Consider the following 8,959-nt stretch of genomic DNA (forward strand, 5'->3'; position numbering starts at 1 on the left):
ATAACATAAGCATAAACATTCAGATCTTCAATCAGATACACAATGATTCCAAAATACTTATCTCTATTAATCTTCCGTTCAGTACAATCCAATTCCACCCTGCACACACAACTGCGGACTCTACTAGGCCTCTCCGCACACAGCTGCAGGGCCTACTCTAACCACTACCACCCGCGACTCAAACTTATAGACTCAGAGCACTCTTGCTTTACAAACCCACTTACTTTAGATCTCCACCATAGTTACTACCAAAAAAACTGCCTTCTAAACTTAGATCCTTGCTTTATTTATACATTTCCATGGTCCACGGACCATGGGCAAGCCGAAACATTCTAGATTAACCGATAATATTTTAGGGCAGACTACCCTTGGACTTGACCCATTACAATTCGCGCTCTACGCACTTTGCGGAACCTTTACCATACTTTTGCCCAAAATGCAGGCTTTGAACCCCAAAACCATTACGCGGGGGATCCGCTACCCAACGCTCACCTTCTCAAGAAAAATTCATTCCACTGGAATGATGAAGCACAACAAACGTTTATTGCTCTCAAACATGCCATGTGTTCCACTCTCATATTGGCACTACCCAACTTCACCAAATCTTTTATGATTGAATGTGATGCTTCAGGTATGGGTATTGGGGTTGTCTTAAAGCAGGAAGGTTGACCCTTGGCCTTCACTAGCCAACAACTAAGTGGGAAACATCTGGGACAATCTACCTACGAGAAGGAGATGATGGCCATCTTACATGCAGTGGATACCTGACGACCATACTTATTGGAGCAGCGTTTCCAAATCTGCATAGACCATCAGAGCGTTAAATATTTTTTGGAGCAACGCCTATCCTCGACACAGCAAAATAAATGGCTAGCCAAAATGTTGGGATATGATTATGAGATAATTTACAAGAAAGGGTGCGAAAATGTCGCAGTGGATTCTTTATCACGCCAATTTGACGAGGACAACACCCTGCTAGCAATCTCTCTTCCCATTCCAGAGTGGATTGAAGAAGCTCGCAAGGAATGGTTTTCACATCCTTCACTCTCCCAACTCATTCTTAACTTAAAAGAAGATCCAAATTCCATAGCGAGCTACTCTTGGAAGGATGAGATTCTTTGGTACAAGGACAAAGTAGTGATATCACCGAAATCCACCCTCAAAAGGCACATTTTGGCAGAGTTTCACTCATCTCCCACTGCAGGCCATTCAGGCTTTCAGAAGACTTATGCTCGCACTCGTCATTCCTTCTTTTGGACAGGAATGAAAAAGGACATTCTTACTTTTGTAGCTGAATGTGATGTGTGTCAGCACCACAAAGGAGAAACAATCAAGACCCCAAGCACTTTACAACCATTGCCCATACCTGCCTCAATCTAGACGGATGTTTCTATGGATTTCATTACTGGTCTTCCAAAGTCAGGCAACAAGTCAGTCATCATGGTGGTTGTGGACAGACTTTCTAAGTATGCTCATTTTTGCACCCTACCCCACCCTTTTACACCCAATTTGGTGGCTCAATCTTTCATGGACCAGATCTTCAAATTGCATGGCATGCCCAATTCCATTGTGTCTGATCGTGACCCGATCTTCACCAGTAACCTTTTGCATGAACTTTTCAAGCTACAAGGCACCCAACTCCAACTCCATACTTCCTATCATCCCCAAACTGATGGACAAAATGAAGCAGTCAACAAAGGTCTGGAGACCTACCTTAGGTGTTTCACTTCATAAAAGCAACATCTACGGGTACAGTGATTACCTCTAGCCGAATGGTGGTATAATACTAACTATCATGCCGCCACCAAGATGACTCTAAATGAAGCAGTTTACGATCAACTCCCCCCTTCACCTACTTCTTATATCCTTGGATGCTCTAAGGTACAAGCAGTGGATGAACTCCTACAAAATTGTGCAACCATGCTTGCCCACCTCAAAGATAATCTCCATCAAGCTCAGAATCTCATGAAGCAATAGGCAGACCAACATAGTTCAGAGCACACATTTCAAGAAGGGGATCAGGTATTCTTGAGGCTGTAATCATACAAGCAAACATCACTCAAAGACAAGGGTCGTCAGAAATTATCTCCAAAATTCTACAGACCGTATCAAATACTTCAGTGCATTGGAGAAGTAGCCTATAAGCTAGCCTTGCCACCCACTACAAAAATCCATCCCGTCTTCCATGTCTCATGCCTCAAGAAAGTGGTAGGGAACAATTACAAAATTCAAACTAGTCTATCGGAATTGGATGAAGAAGGTTCAATCTGGCTCCAACCTAAACAGGTTCTTGACATGTGAGAATGGCACTTGCGCGGCCACACGATCAAGGAAGTCCTCGTCAAGTGGAAAGACACCTCTCTAGAAGATGCAACCTGGGAACCAGCCACTATTCTTCAGCAGTTTCCGCAGCTTCAGCCTTGAGGACAAGGTTGTTTTTATGGGGGAGGGGATGTTAGGGTCCAACCCTAACCCCCTATTTATTTAATAGGGTCGAGTCATAGTTATAGTTAGTTAAAGAGTCAATAAAGCCCATATTAATAATTGTAAGTGGTTGACCCGCATTTAAAGAAAGGGACCACAGTTAGTTGCAAATGGGCCATGGTATTAGATAGATGGTATTAATAGAACCATGGTACTGACCCATGGTATTGCATGTATGAATCCTATATAAAGGATAGAGACTCCCCATTGAGGAGCGTCATGTCTTATTCTGTAATTGAGCCCTGCTCTATTGGAGGTTTCCCCCTCGAAGAGGCAAGTGAACATTGCTTTCATCTCTGAATAATAAAATACATGTTGTTATTTCTCATTTTGTTCTGTGTTCTGGGTTGTATTTCTTTGCATATTTGGTATTCTGGCATCTTCTCGCAGGTCAAGAGCATAACACACATCAATGGGTAAGTTTGTCAAAATGTGGAAAAATACTTGATGTATGGACATTCAATGCCCTTATATCATTCCAAGCAATCACTTGTTAGGAATAGGGCCACAAATTGGAGGTAGATCTCAAAAGCTAAGAACTAAATGAAAATGTAACACTCTCGGAATAAGATTCTGGATAGTAATTAACATGCTAGATTTTATACTCAAATGATTGATGGTAGTTAGTTGTGATGTGTGATAGAGTTGAGAAGAGCAATAAAAACGTGTAGACGTAGAAATAGTTAGAGGTGCAAATCTAACATGCACAGAGAGAGGTCTGACAAGGTAGGAGCAAAGCAAAGGGTAGGACTGGAAGAGCTAAACATTTCTATTTAGAATCAAGGATTTTTAAAAAACTAGGATCTTCTCAAGGCCACCAAACCAGAGAAGAAAAAACTCATAATGCTCAATGTGGAGAATGGCAAAGATAACACTTAGATAAAACAACTTGGTGCAGGTAGGTTATAGCTCTGAAAGATAGAGGGACAAGTTCTGAATTTGGTGTGGATGGCTAGCACTAAAAACCTTTGAGAGCCCAAGATCTAATAAAAATGTGGGTTGTCCCTTGATAAGAAAGAAATCAGTGAAGGGATCTCTAATCACTTGTAAGCACAACAGGTTGATGAAGACCACAAAATTAGTGGTCGAGGAAGGCCACACACTGTGGCTCTAATACCATGTTAAACACTAACAAAATGTAAACAACATATTAGATAATCGTGGAATCCATTCTATTAATAAGATGTACATATTAATACATGTGATCATGACCCTTGGTTTCATATTCCAAGAGGTCTCTTGGACTTTTGTGGCTGTTGGAATTCCTCCACACCAACCCTTACATATTAGGTGTCCAACAATATTAAAAATAAGATTTACTTTATTAGAAATATGTATTGCAAGGGGTTCAATGAAAAAACTTTGAGAGGTTTTATCAATATCTAGTGGGATTATAAGTGTTATTTAATATCCCACAAATGAAGGTGCTATGATACAAGTTGACTAAATGAAGACCCTATGAGCATAAATAAGGTATGAAGTCATGAAGAACTTCTTTGTCTAGATATTGAGACTCCTAAGTTGATATGAGATTTTTATTGAAATTGTATGAGCCTAATCAAATATGCATCCCCCATGAACAAAATACTATGATATTGTTGTTGATGCTACAACACCCTCCAAAACTTCACTACACTCAAATTTTGGAGCCTACCAAACTATGGCATCAAGCATCACTTTGGTTGTCAAGTGTCGTTTCAAGTGATTCAACGTGTTTCAAGTGTTCTTGATCATTCCTAAGTGTCATTGCATTGTCTAGAACATCTTTAGTGCACTGCATAGCTACACTTTTGTTTTTTGTAAAACGAGACTTTTGGTCACAGTCGCACATACTTTGTTTCTTGTACTTGGGGTGTGTTTGTAAATTGGTGTTTTGATGTGTATTCCTCATTGTTCAAGATTGTCTATTTATGTTAGGTCTTTATAATACTAATGTATCCTCCTTATTGTTATTGTTTGTATAACCCCTATTGTTATTTTGTTCCCATGTATCCCCCAGATTATTATTGTTGTGCCCCATAGAAGCCCACTATTGTTATTATTGTGCCCCATAGAAGCCCACTATTGTTTTTTTTAACAGAAACGGATAGAGAGATGTATTACTTTCTGGCCAAAATGTCGTAACTCTGATTACAATATGCAGAGAAAAATCCAGAGAGCTCTTTGTCTAGGTCCGAGGTCTCTTTTTCTATGCTACACCAGAGATTTTTACAAGTTGTTTTCCGGGCAACCGCCTCTATTTTTCCCAAATTAAAGATGCAAACAAACTGCTTCAGTAAGAGACAATAAAACATAATCACCAGGAGGTTAAGGAATGGGATCCCAGCCTTCTTCTCCATCTCTGAGAATGACTCTGAGGGGGAGAAGAGTTGCTTTATTAGCTTCAGCTTCAGCCTCTTTGTTATTATTTCTCTTGACATGATAGAATTTCAAATTCTGGAAGGAGTTTGATAGGATTCTTGTTCTGGTGATCAATCTGGACAGTCTTAGATCTGTTGGGGTAGAGCTGTCTATGAAATTTTTTATGATAGTCTGCGAGTCTCCCATCACTGTTGCATCATTGATTCCGAGGGATTTAAGTTGTTTCAGTCCTTGGAAAAGGGCCAGAGCTTCAGCTTGCATACTAGTGTTGAAGCCCACTCCCCAGGAAAATCTAAGAGCAGTTTTGCCATCCGCTCTCTTAAATCTGCCCGGGTTGCCTTTGGCAGCCCCATCGAAGAAAAGGATAATGTGATTCTCCTTTGAAAAAAGAGCCAAGAAATCAGAGGCGTTAAGACGAATTTTCCAGTGTTTAGGGAGAACGGGAGGCCTGACAATTTCATTGAAGCGGAGGTTTAGGGAGTCACTCCAAGCTGCATCGAGGTCACTCAATCCTGCCCCATCTAACTGATCACCAACACATTCCTTTAACTGAGTTTTTATTTTAACCCAGACAGTATTATGATCTCTCTTCTTATCTCTGAAAATCCTCTGATTTCTTTCCAACCAGGTGAACCAACAGATTAATTTGGGAAGAATACACCAGGCGGCTTTGAGGTGAACATTTTGGGGAGAGCCTCCAGGATACGATGTCTTCCAGTTCGAGAACAGCTCTGGAATATTATTGGGGAGGATGATGTCCGCCCGCCAAGAGCCTAAGGCCGCATTCCAGAGATTGGCCACGAAATTACAGTTCAGCATGAGATGCGCAGCGGTTTCTGACTATTCACCACACAAGGAACAACGAGAGGGGCCATGGTAACCTCTTTTGTGGAGTCTATCATCCGTCAAAATACGCTGGTGACAGAGAAGCCAACAAAAATAGTCGATTTTTGGAAGCGAACTTTGGTACCAGACTCCTTTCCATGGTTTCGGGTCTGAGGGAACATGAGGATGCGCTAAGAGCTGCCTGTATCCCTGAGAAACGGAGTAGCGCCCAGACGACGAGCCCCAACCACGAGTGTCTGGCTTTCTGCTGCTCATAGGAGCCTTACCATTGAGGAAGTCTGAGAAAATTGCCAGTTCTTTGGATAGGGACTGAGGAACCTCAAAATTTATCCAACTGAGCCAGTGTCCATTCTCCCATTTAGATATATCCCACAGTGTATTGAACCCCGAACTGTGCATCCAGTCTTTCAGTGCTGACAGGGATCTATCATCAGACAGAGGGTCGCAGCCCATAATACGATCCTCCCAAATTCTGATTTGCTTGCCATTGCCAGGGATCCAATGAGCGTGATCATTGATTAGGGAGAAGGATTTTGCACAGAGCTTTTGAATAGGCGAGCCAGTGTTTGCTCTGGGATGATCAAGACACCTTTTCCTCTACCCACGAAAGAAATTTTTCCACAAGGCGATCTGAGCCCACCCTGGCTTTGGGGCAATAATCCTCCAGATCAGTTTTGCACCCAACGCCAGTTTTGCATGTTGATGTTCTTAAAGTTCAGTCCGCCTTCCAATCTGGGCATGGAGATTTTAGTCCAGCTTAATAGAGGAATTTTCTTTTCGTTGGCTTTCTCGCCTTTCCAAAATAATTTTCTGATATGGTCCTCCATTTTCTTCATAGTTCCAACAGGGGCAAGCATCACTGCAAATTGGTATATGGGGAGGCTGTTGAGGACAACTTTTATTAGAACTGACTTACCTGCCAGATTAAGCCAGTTAAAACCCCAGGAATGGATCTTAGACTCGAAATTTTCTAGCAAGGGCAACCAATCTCTGTTGGCAGCGCGGTGTAAAAAGATAGGGAGACCCAGGTACTTGAAGGAGGACCAAGACAAGGAAGTCGCGAAACCGAAGCAACTGGAGATGGCCTGCAATGTGGAGGCAGGGGTATTCCAGCAGTAGATGTGGCATTTGCCTTTGTTCATCTTACTTCCTCATTCTTCACAGCATTCTTCAACCACTTCTTTGAAATTTTTAGCTGAGGACACAGAGGCAGCGGCCAACAAGAGGGAATCGTCTGCAAATAAAGCGTGGTTTATGTTGTTAACACCTCTCGCAATGTTCAGACCCATTAGTTCTTGATCCTGTTGCTTTTTGTTCAAAAGGAAGCTGAGGATGGAAGCTTGAAGGACAAAGAGCAGGGGATATAAAGGATACCCTTGCCTCAAACCACGAGAGGCTTTGAAGTAATCTGAGGCCCTCCCATTCACCAGAGGGGCTATCCAAGGCTCGCTGATACAGGCCTTAACCCAATTGACAAATTTGGAACCAAACCCGAATTTGTGCAGGACCTCGAATAGAAAACTGTGTCTCACTCTGTCAAAGGCACTTTCTAGATCTAGCTTGAAAACCATACCTTTCTCTTTGCGGACCATACTGGAGTGGATCGCCTCTTGGACCAGGACAAAGTTGTCCACAATCTGTCTTCCCTTGATAAATCCTCCCTGGTTTGCAGGGATGATGTTCGAAAGGATGGCTTTTAATCTGTTGGCAATAACTTTCGTGATCAACTTATAACCTATGTTACATAGTGATATAGGGCGAAACCGGATGAAGGAGTTGGCTCCTTTCTCCTTGGGAATGAGGGCCAGGAAGGCCGAATTGGTGCTTCCCCCAATTTTCTGGCACTCTTTGGATTTCCTTATCATTCTGCATAGGTATTTCTCCACTATCTGCCAACAGGTTTGAATGAATCCGGCAGTGAAATCGTCAGCGCCTGGGGCCTTGTCTGGTTCCATAGCGAAGAGAGAGGCTTTTATTTCATTGTTAGTGATCTCAACATCCAGGAATTGATTATTTCTTTCGGTTATCAAGAAGGGCACCTCATTCACGATGGAAGGAGCATGATCGACAACCTCTTCTTCACTGTAGAGATTTTTGAAGTGAGTGAAGGCAGCGTTTTTTATGCATCTAATGTCTCTATGAATGGTGGTCTCAACTTTGATTTCAGAGATGGAGTTGAAACATTTTCGGGCCTGAGCTTGCTTATGGAAGAAAGAAGAGTTTCTATCTCCCGCCTTGAGCCAGAGACTGCGGGATTTTTGTCTCCAAAACTCATCCTCTGCCAAGCTAGCCTTAAGAAACATGCGCTGAAGGTTAGCCTCCTTGTCAAGTAATTCTTTAGTGATCTCAGCATTTTCCGATGCCAAGTGATGCGATTCAAGACGCTCCTGGATCATTTTCCTTTCCACAGCAGGATTTGGTAATGATTTTACCCAGGACTTTAGAGCAGTTTTGACTCTCCTAAGTTTCTCTTCCCAAACAAATAATGCAGAGCCTTTGACAGGGAGCTTCCAGGTTTCTTTTATTAGAGGCAAGAAGGACGGCTCCTTGGCCTAGTGAGTGTTGAATTTGAAAGGAATGGGACCTTGATCTGAATGAGCCAGCAACTCGAGTTTAATGGGGCGGTGATTGGAAACACTGCAAGGAAGGATATGCATTCTAGATTCTAGACCAAGAAGAAGAAAAGAGCTTTGGACGAGAAATCTATCTAACCTTGCAGCGATGTGGCCAGGTCCGATTCTTTTGTTAGTCCATGTGTACTTCCCAGCCGAAGGCTTGATGTCGATCATATCCCAATCGAGCAGCAAGTCCTCAACCCATTCCCACGCCGGGTCCCTGACGATGCTTCCTCCGCATTTTTCAGCCACTGATAATGTTAGATTAAGATCCCCTGCTATGATAATATTGGCTAAGTCTTCAGTATCTGCCAGATTCCTAATGGAATCCCAACAGTGCTTTTTCTCTGCTGAGCTGACGAGAGCATACACATTAAAGAGGGAGAGAGTCATTATGTTTCTATATGATGGATTTTTGAGAACAGCCAATGGGTATTTTTAACTTCTCCGATCTTTATAAATTTGTTTGCATTCTAGATAGAACCCAGTCCACCGGAAGCACTTCGAGCTGATACTGCTAGACCTTCGCTTTGTTTCCACAAATTCTTGTCGATCTGAAGGAAGGCATAGTCCTCCATTTTAGTCTCCTGGATGAGGAGTAGGTCGGGAGATTCTGTTCTTATCAGACTTCTTATAGCTTCTTCTTTTATTCT

This window comes from Pinus tabuliformis, chromosome X (assembly GCF_031772625.1).
Source record: "Pinus tabuliformis cultivar Carrire ecotype Pingquan chromosome X, CPIR1, whole genome shotgun sequence".
NCBI classification, from domain to species: Eukaryota; Viridiplantae; Streptophyta; class Pinopsida; order Pinales; family Pinaceae; genus Pinus; species Pinus tabuliformis.